Raw genomic sequence first — 10,558 nt, forward strand, 5'->3', positions numbered from 1 at the left:
CATTCTGAGGGCTATCTTTTCATCTTGTTTATGTTTTCCTTTGCTGTGCAAAAGCTTTTAAGTTTCATTAGGTACCATTTGTTTATTTTTGTTGTTATATCCATTTCTCTAAGAGATGTGTCAAAAAGGATCTGGCTGTGATTTCTGTCATAGAGTGTTCTGCCCATGTTTTCCTCTAAGAGTTTTAGAGTGTCTGGCCTTACATTTAGGTCTTTAAGCCATTTTGAGTTTATTTTTGTGTATGGTGTTAGGGAATGTTCTAATTTCTTTCTTTTACATGTAGCTGTCCAGTTTTCCCAGCACCACTTATTGAAGAGGCTGTCTTTTCTCCATTGTATATTCTTGCCTCTTTATCAAAAACAAGGTGACCATATGTGCATGGGTTTATCTCTGGGCTTTCTATCTTGTTCCATTGATCTCTATTTCTGTTTTTGTGCCAGTACCATACTGTCTTGATTACTGTAGCTTTGTAGTATAGTCTGAAGTCCAGGAACCTGATTCCTCCAGCTCTGTTTTTCTTTCTCAAGATTGCTTTGGCTATTCGGGGTCTTTTGTGTTTCCATACAAATTGTGAAATTTTTTGTTCTAGTTCTGTGAAAAATGTCATTGGTAATTTGATAGGGATTGCACTGAATCTGTAGATTGCTTTGTGTAGTATAGTCATTTTCACAATGTTGATTCTTCCAATCCAAGAACGTGGTATATCTCTCTATCTGTTTGTATCATCTTTAATTTCTTTCATCAGTGTCTTATAATTTTCTGCATACAGGTCTTTTGTCTCCTTAAGTAGGTTTATTCCTAGGTATTTTACTCCTTTTGTTGCAATGGTAAATGGGAGTGTTTCCTTAATTTCACTTTCAGATTTTTCATCATTAGTGTATAGGAATGCAAGAGATTTCTGTGCATTAATTTTGTATCCTGCTACTTTACCAAATTCATTGATTAGCTCTAGTAGTTTTCTGGTAACACCTTTAGGATTCTTTATGTATAGTATCATGTCATCTGCAAACAGTGACAGCTTTACTTCTTCTTTTCGGGTTTGGATTCCTTTTATTTCTTTTTCTTCTCTGATTGCTGTGGCTAAAACTTCCAAAACCATGTTGAATAATAGTGGTGAGAGTGGACAACCTTGTCTTGTTCCTGATCTTAGTGGAAATGGTTTCAGTTTTTCACCATTAAGAATGATGTTGGCTGTGGGTCTGTCATATATGGCCTTTATTATGTTGAGGTAAGTTCCCTCTATGCCTACATTCTGGAAGGTTTTATCATAAATAGGTGTTGAATTTTGTCAAAAGTTTTTTCTGCATCTATTGAGATGGTCATATGGTTTTTCTCCTTCAATTTGTTAATATGGTTTATCACATTGATTTGCGTATACTGAAGAATCCTTGCATTCCTGGGATAAACCCCACTTGATCATGGTGTATGATCCTTTTAATGTGCTGTTGGATTCTGTTTGCTAGTATTTTGCTGAGGATGTTTGCATCTATGTTCATCAGTGATATTGGTCTGTAGTTTTTTTTTTTTTTGTGACATCTTTGTCTGGTTTTGGTATCAGGGTCATGGTGCCCTCATAGCATGAGTTTGGGAGTGTTCCTCCCTCTGCTATATTTTGGAAGAGTTTGAGAAGGAAAAGTGTTAGCTGTTCTCTAAATGTTTGATAGAATTCCCCTGTGCAGCCATCTGGTCCTGGGCTTTTGTTTGCTGGAAGATTTTTAATCACAGCCTCAATTTCAGTGCTTGTGATTGGTCTGTTTATATTTTCTATTTCTTCGTGGCTCAGTCTCAGAAGGTTGTGCTTTTCTAAGAATTTGTCCATTTCTTCCAGGTTGTCCAATTTATTGGCATATAGTTGCTTGTAGTAATCTCTCATGATCCTTTGTATTTCTGCATTGTCAGTTGTTACTTCTCCTTTTTCATTTCCAATTCTATTGATTTGAGTCCTCTCCCTTTTTTTTTTTCTTGATGAGTCTGACTAATTTTTATCAATTTTGTTTATCTTCTCAAGGAACCTGCTTTTAGTTTTATTGATCTTTGCTGTTGTTTCCTTCATTTCTTTTTCATTTATTTCTGATCTGATCTTTATAATTTCTTTCCTTCTAACTTTGGGGATTTTTTTTTGTTCTTCATTCTCTAACTCTAATTGCCTTAGGTGTAAGGTTAGGATGTTTATTTGAGATGTTTCTTGTTTCTTGAGGTAGGATTGTATTGCTCTATACTTCCTTATAACTGCTTTTGCTGCATCCCATAGGTTTTGGGTCGTCATGTTTTCATTGTCATTTGTTCCTAGTTATTTTTTGATTTCCTCTTTGATTTCTTCAATGATCTCTTGGTTATTTAGTAGTGTATTGTTTAGCCTCCATGTGTTTATATCTTTACAGTTTTTTTTCCTATAATTGATATCTAATCTCATAGCGTTGTGGTTGGAAAAGATACTTGATACGATTTCAATTTTCTTAAATTTACCAAGGTTTGATTTGTGACCCAAGATATGATGTAACCTGGAGAATATTCCATGAGCACTTGAGAAGAAAATGTATTCTGTTGTTTTTGGATGGAATTTCCTATAAATATCAATTAAGTCCATCTGGTCTAATGTGTCATTTAAAGCTTGTGTTTCCTTATTTATTTTCATTTTGGATGATCTGTCCATTGGTGAAAGTGGGGTGTTAAAATCCCCTACTTTTATTGTGTTATTGTCCATTTCCCCTTTTACTGCTGTTATTGTCTTATGTATTGAGGTGGTCCTATGTTGGGTGCATAAATATTTACAATTGTTATATCTTCTTCTTGGATTGATCCCTTGATCTTTATGTAGTGTCCTTCTTTGTCTCTTGTAATAGTCTTTGTTTTAAAGTCTATTCTGTCTGATATGAGAACTGCTACTCCAGCTTTCTTTTGATTTCCGTTTGCATGGAATATCTTTTTCCATCCCCTCACTTTCAATTTTTATGTGCCCCTAGGTCTGAAGTGGGTCTCTTGTAGACAGCATATATATGGGTCTTGTTTTTGTATCCATTCAGCCAGTCTATGTCTTTTGGGTGGCGCATTTAACCCATTTACATTTAAGGTAGTTATCAATATGTATGTTCCTATTACCATTTTCTTAATTGTTTTGGGTTTGTTTTCGTAGGTCTTTTCCTTCTCTTGTGTTTCCTGCCTAGAGAAGTTCCTTTAGCATTTATTGTAAAGCTGGTTTGGTGATGCTGAATTATCTTAACTTTTGCTTGTCTGTAAAGTTTTTAATTTCTCTGTCGAATCTGAATGAGATCCTTGCTGGTCAGAGTAATCTTGGTTGTAGGTTTTCCCCTCTCAGCACTTTAAATATGTCCTGCCACTCCCTCCTGGCTTGCAGAGTTTCTGCTGAAAGATCAGCTGTTAAGCTTATGGGGATTCCCTTATATGTTATTTGTTGCTTTTCCCTTGCTGCTTTTAATATTTTTTCTTTGTATTTAATTTTTGATAGTTTGATTCATATGTGTCTTGGTGTGTTTCTCCTTGGATTTATCCTATATGGGACTCTCTGTGATTCCTGGACTTGATTGACTATTTCCTTTCCCATGTTAGGGAAGTTTTCAAGTATGATCTCTTCAAATATTTTCTCAGACCCTTACTTTTCTCTTCTTCTTCTGGGACCCCTATAATTCGAATGTTGGTGTGTTTAATGTTGTCCCAGAGGTCTCTGAGACTGTCCTCAATTCTTTTCATTCTTTTTTCTTTATTCTGCTCTGTGGCAGTTATTTCCACTATGTTATCTTCCAGGCCACTTATCCGTTTTTGCCTTAGTTATTCTGCTATTGATTCCTTCTAGAGAATTTTAAATTTCATTTATTGTGTTGTTCATCATTGTTTGTTTGCTCTTTAGTTCTTCTAGGTCCTTGTTAAATGTTTCTTGTATTTTCTCCATTCTATTTACAAGATTTTGGATCATCTTTACTAGGCATGCGGGCTTCAGTAGTTGTGGCTTGTGGGCTCTAGAGCGCAGGCTCAGTAGTTGTGGCGCACCGGCTTAGTTGCTCTGCGGCATGTGGGATCTTCCTGGGCCAGGGCTCGAACCCGGGTCCCCTGCATTAGCAGACGGATTCTTAACCACTGCACCACCAGGGAACTCTGGGAAGACAGACTCTTGAATAGCAATGTTAACAATGAATCTTAACATTTGCTTTACATTATATTTACCTGGGAGATTTTAAAAACCACTGAGAACCATACCTCTTCCCTGCCCACTACCTATTAAACCAGAATCTTAGGGGGCGGGGTCTGGGCTTGAATGTTTTAGGAGCTTCCCAGGTGATTTAAATGTGCATTGACGATTGAGAGCCCTTGCATTAAACCAACAGGAAGACATAGCAATGACTTTAATTATTATTAACTACCATGTGAGATCTATAATAGTTTCCCATCATTACCATGAGAAATTACAAGAACAGGGTGGCTTGAAACAGAAAAAATTCACTTACAGTTCTGGAGGCCAGACTTCTGAAATGAAGGTGTAAGGAGGGCTACACTCCCTCTGGAGGCTCTAGGGTAAAATCCTTCTTGGCTTCTTCTAGCTTCTGGTGGCCTAAGGAATTCCTTGGTGTCCTTGACTTGCGGCCACATCACTCCAATCTCTGCCTCCATCTTCACAACTGTTTATCAGTGTCCTATTTCTCTTATAAGGGCACTTGTCATTGCATTTAGTGGCCACCTAGATAATCCAGGATGATCTCTTCATCTCAAGATTCTTGGCAAAAATCTGTAAAGACCTTTTTTCCAAATAAAGTAACATTCACAGATTACAGGAATTAGTGCATGGACATGTCTCTTGAGGGGCCACCTTTCAACCCACTGCAAGAACCTACTGTGTATTAAGCACCAAAATCGCTTTCATGTGTTTATTCTTTTTTAATTCTAATACTAGATCCATGAGGTAACAATATCCACATTTTACAGATGTCAAAATACAGATTACTTTGTCCTTTTGATAGAAGGCAACTACTTTGATATTGCTCTTGGGTCCAATTTTTGGCTTTAAAAATTATATCTGTGATTAAAAAAATCAATAGTGTTATTCACGGAAATGTAGTATAACATGCTGAGAAAAGACCAGCCTAAAAAATGATTTTTTCTGGCATAGTCATACAACCATTCAAAGTGGGAAGTCTGGATGCATTTGTGGGGGTCATTGGCAAGGTTGGAGACCTAATTAACCTAATTAATGCAATTAATTTACCTTTACTTGTTGACATATTCTAGGTATTCCTCTTTTGATTAAGCATATGAAATATGTTTCTTTTCAGCTCATGACTATTTTTACTTCTGAAAAAGCAAGTTAAAAGATCACTGCTTAGTGTTTCTCTTATAGCTTGAGAGAATGATTGTTCCTGTAGTTTCACAGTGCCTAGTCCCTTCAATATTTAAGACAGGTTGAAAAACAACTGTTTTCATGGCTTAATTAGTCTCCTTATGATTTCTTACAAGCAGCAAAAACTATTTCACATTATATGCCCCCAAATGTGTGGAAACTTGTTGATGTGGTATATTCTCATTTTACTTTCTAAATTTTAATTTCTAATGATGCTAGTTGATATTTCAGAAGGAACAAGAGTTTTCGAATCAGATAGGTCTTATGTATGGTTTAATTCCAGTCCAGGCACCTTCTCAAGAGGGGAAAATAATACCTACATTGTAGGAATGCCATGAGAAGCAAGTGGGACAATATGCTTTCAAGAAACTCCACTGGTTATTAATTTTAAAAAAGTAATTCCTAAGCTTTCAGAATAATGGTGAAGATCTATGAAACTTTAACCCAAGCAACTATCCATAGGTAAAACACCTAGAAAAAATGATAGTTTATTATGCTCACAAATTCAATTCCTTAGAAAATCTTTCTCTCTTAGAAAATTGTGTGTATTTATCTGTACACAATAGATGATATGGGTTTATTATTTTGGAGAAAAATCAGAATGGGTGGAAACTAATTAAAGAGTCAGGTCTTTAACATCATAAACACCCGCACATACCCAATAGCATACAAAAGAATGAAAATAAAAGCTCAGTACCTAATTAAAACTCATACTATCTAATTATGCTTTAACAGAGCAGAATTAAAACATGCATACACTTAGTAGGCTACTTTCTTAAAGTGAAATGTATTTCAGATAGGAAGTAAATAAAGACTTGTTGGGCTGTTTTACAAAAGAGACTGCACCAAGTCTAAAACTTTTTAGTAATTAAAGTGCATTCAATTGGATTTTAAGAGTACATATCAAAAGATATATAAGATATGTCCTTTTTTAGTTTAAAAAGACCATGCAAAGCTAGAACTTCCCTCTGGATCCGTTTATGAGATGTTTTGAATGGATGGACCCTTTGGATCTATGTTCTACGGTGAATCCTCCACTGATTTAATGACAATGCCACCCAGCGACGAGAGGCCTCTTTCTCTCTGAAGTTGGGTCTTGTATATGCCTTCAGTGACAATTTACCTAGGTGCCCCATAATGTCCTAGGAGAGGACTGGTCTTAAAAGGAATGCGAAATACATATTAAGTTCTTGTTTTGTCATCTTCCTTTTTTATGCCCTTTCTTCGAGTACACTTTTCTTTTCCTCAGGTGCTTCATGCTCTACTGCCATCCTAGTCCTTCTATTCACTATGAGAAATGGTTTACTACGCTAGAGGGTTTTAACTGAGTTCCTCTGAATGCTTCAGGGATCCCTTCAAGGGACAAGGGGGTTGCTGATAAGGATGGGCTTCTAGTTCATCAACCTGCTCCAGTCAGAACAGCTCAGCTGTTGTCTGCTTTACTTCCTGTGCCTCCTTGCCAGATTTGTTTGAAAAAGGTTATAGCTGTTAAAGAGAAAGTTTGTAAGGTATATTAATAAGACTTTGACTTCCACTGTAAAAATTTTTTTGACACAGAAAAGCTGAAAGAATAATACAGTCAACCTCCACATACCCTCCTTTGAGATTCAAGAGTTAACCTTTTAGCCTCTTCGCAGAATCATTTCAGAGAAAGTCACCCACCTAAACAGTTAAGCCTGTGTCTTGTAAAGATAAGGACATTCTCTCACACAGGCAAAATACTATTATCGCACCTAGAAAATTCACAACAATTCTCATGTATTATCCAAAGCTAGATATTTAAAACCTTTCCAGCTATTCACAAATGGCTATTATAACTGACTTTTTTGAACCTGGAATCTATCAAATTTCATGTTAAATTTGGGGTTATGCCACTTTAGTGTAATATCACCCCCTCTCAATTTTATTTTTCGTGACATTGAATTATTGAAGAGACCAGATCAATTGCCTAGTAGAATGTCTACATTTTGGGTTTGTCTCTCTGCTTCCTATGATGTCATTTGTTTCTCTACCCCCTGTATTTCCTATAACAGTAGATTATGTCTAAAGGCTTAGTTAGATTCCATTGATCATTTTTGGCAAAGAGTTCTTCAGAAGTATACTGTAGCACATCAAGAGCTATAAAATGTCACTATTTGCGATGCTAGGTCTGATTATGTGGTTGAGGTGGTAATCACAAGATCTTTCTATTATAAAAGTAAATTTTCCATTTTGCATTTAGCAGATAATCTGAAGGGAGAAACTTCAGTACAATGTGAATATCCTGTTCCCCATCAACCTTCCATCTAAATGGTTTTAGTATCCATTGATGATCCTTGACTGAACTATTTCTTTTAATTACATTTTAAGACTATCATTCCTTCTACATTTATTATTCATCATTCTTCTGTAAAAAAGAGGTTTCATTCATCAACTAGCAGTGAACTGTAGTTCATTTTTAAAAAGCAGGGTAAATGCTTAATTTTTTCCCTCCAATCGCCAATTTTCAGAGTAAGAAGTTAGGATAATAGTTACCTCCAATGGAAGCAAGTGAGTTTCTTTCTATCCCCCCTCCCTCCCTGCCTGCCTTCTTTCCTGTTCTCTCTTATTTTCTTTTTGAGTATCATTTGTTCTTATGGATTTTTATTTATTCAATGTATTACAATCAATTACAGTTACAAATTTTGATGCTCAAGTTATCCTAAATGTGGGCAATGGGAGCACATTTACACTGGCTCTTATGTCCATTTGCTACATTTAGTCTTTGGCTACTTCTTTGCTTTCTGACACTAGGTCATCCATGTTCTACTTGCACTTTCCCTGGCCCAGACTTGGAATCAGTCATTTCTCCAAGGAGAACTGATCCGCCCCCAGTTTTTAGCAACTATATGTTGATGGTGTTATACAGTTGTATTCTTATGTATCTGGAGCAGGACAGTCTTCATGGGCGTGGGCAGTGCAGTACATCAGGCCCCCTATCTTAAAATTCTTAATAATTCTATCTTTGAATTTATGTTTTGTAAGAATTCCGATGCGACAACTGAATATACCCTGAGGTTTGGAGCCTTGGTTCATGCTGAGTCTCACTTTGTGCTGCCTCTCTTAAATGAGATCTTAACTGCCCACTCCAGGGTCCCTGTTGTCCTGGCCACAGAGCCTCTCTCTCAGTGCCCTTTTCTGAGACCCGTGGTGTCCTCTGCTCACAGCAGGAGCCTTGGTGTGGACACATGGGGGGTCAGGGCCTGGTGTGCTTGCCTGCAGCCTCTTGGGACAGGGCATGGTGAGTCTTCCTCCTGCCCTGGCTGGAAGCACCATAATGCATTTGTTAGGCTGCCAGCTCGAAGCTTCATGTTTGTGGGGATAAGCCTTTCATTCACCCCTAGTCCAGACACTAAGCATGTTCTGGTGTAAAGGGTGAAATATCCTTAGGGGTTTCTTGTCTGCCTGGGTTGGGGTAGCAGTCTCTTGAGAAGGGGAACAGCCTGACTTCCTCATACTCCGTCCCAACATGGTGCATAATGTGTCAGTTCAGGGGCTTTAAGCCATCGAACCTGGCAGTGGTCAGGCTCAGGAGAGAACATGCCTGCTTCATGTTGCAGGGGGACCCCCTAGGACCCTCTGCGCTCACCCCATGACTATGCCTTTGACCAGGAGCTCTCTTTCAACAGGCTCTGTGCTTAGGATATACAATCTTTCTCCTTCCAACCTTTCAGAGTCTGGCTTGTGTTTTTCCTTTTTGGCCAGTTTGACACCCTCTGGGAATGAGCCATGAAATTTAAATTGTGTAACTCTGGTGATTCCACATCTGAGTTAAATGTTCTGATACTTGTACTTCAAACTGGCATTGAACAATACAAAGATGAACAGTAAACTTTGTGCCAATAATGAAAACTTTAAGAGTTCTTATGGTATCTTTTGAGGAACAGAATTTTTTTCAGTAACTAGACTGGGCAACAGCAGTGGATGAAAATTTCATTTTTATATGCTAGTCATTTAAGAAATTTGTACAGATGAATACAGATTGCTTTTTATTATTTAATCTACAGAGACAATTCTAATGTCATTTTAATGGACGATGGTTATCTAATCTGTTAATATGAGTTTTCCTAACTTAGATTATATAATAAATTGCACAGGCAGGTAAGGCTGAATTTATTTTAATTAAAATAAAGGTTTATGCAAGATAAATAATTTCTTTATCTAGTATCAATCCCATTCTTGATAAATAAATCTGGTCCACTCACACAGTTATCTATAGGAGCAGTGAAAGCCTTGTGTGGGTATTAATTTTCTTCAAAATTGATACAAACCATGGCTGGTTTTACTCTTTCTGAACCATGGTTTCCTATTCTTAACTTACTTGTTTTTTTGAAGCCTATTTAGTTCTGTATTTTGTATGCCAAATTTTAAGATCTTTCGGCTTTGATGATTCATCTGACAAACTTTTTGGCTCAGCCTTGGCACTTTCTCTCAGGCCCCGTTCAGTTATATATTTATTTTTTTATCTGCAAGCATTCGTTCTAAGGTGAGACATAGGTCCATTCCTCACTCCAGCGTTGCCTGATTGAATGAACTCTCCTCTCCTGACTCACTCACATCTGCACATAGCATGGAAGCCAAAACATTGTATGCAGTAAATATTTTTGTAGCAACTTAAATGGAAAAAAATAAATTTGTTAATTATGAAAAATTTAAAAAATACTTGGACAAGTCTTGGAAGATAGTCAGAAACAATATTTTTTTCCTTCCTATCCCTGACAGTTCTGATGTGGTTTATAGCAATAAAATTTTGTTTTTTTAAAAAATGTTAGGCCCAAACTCTATTTACTGAATCAGAGTGACCATTTTCCTGTTAGGATTAATTGTACCACATAATGTAAATAATGTTTTTACCTCAGTCCACTCCTTGATAGATTAAGAATAATATAAATATGCATCTTTCAGTAGAACTATCCACAAATATAATAGACTATAAGAAAAGACCATATTTTTTAAATGGGGAGAAAAGTAGCTTCAGCAATTCAATGGTGGTAAAAATGAACAAGTCATATTTCCATCTTGAAAGTGTTTAATAATGCCATCATTTCTTTTAGCCCCTTAATATTGGAAGTGTGGTAGGTAGACAAGCAGGATTGGCACCACCTAGGAGATTGTTAGAAATGCAAGTTTCACCCCCCAGGCCTACTGAGTCAGAATCTGCATTTTTACAAGTTGCCAGGTATTCCTATGCAC

Source organism: Balaenoptera borealis (genome assembly GCF_965194805.1).
Source record: "Balaenoptera borealis genome assembly, chromosome: 15".
Lineage (NCBI taxonomy): Eukaryota > Metazoa > Chordata > Mammalia > Artiodactyla > Balaenopteridae > Balaenoptera > Balaenoptera borealis.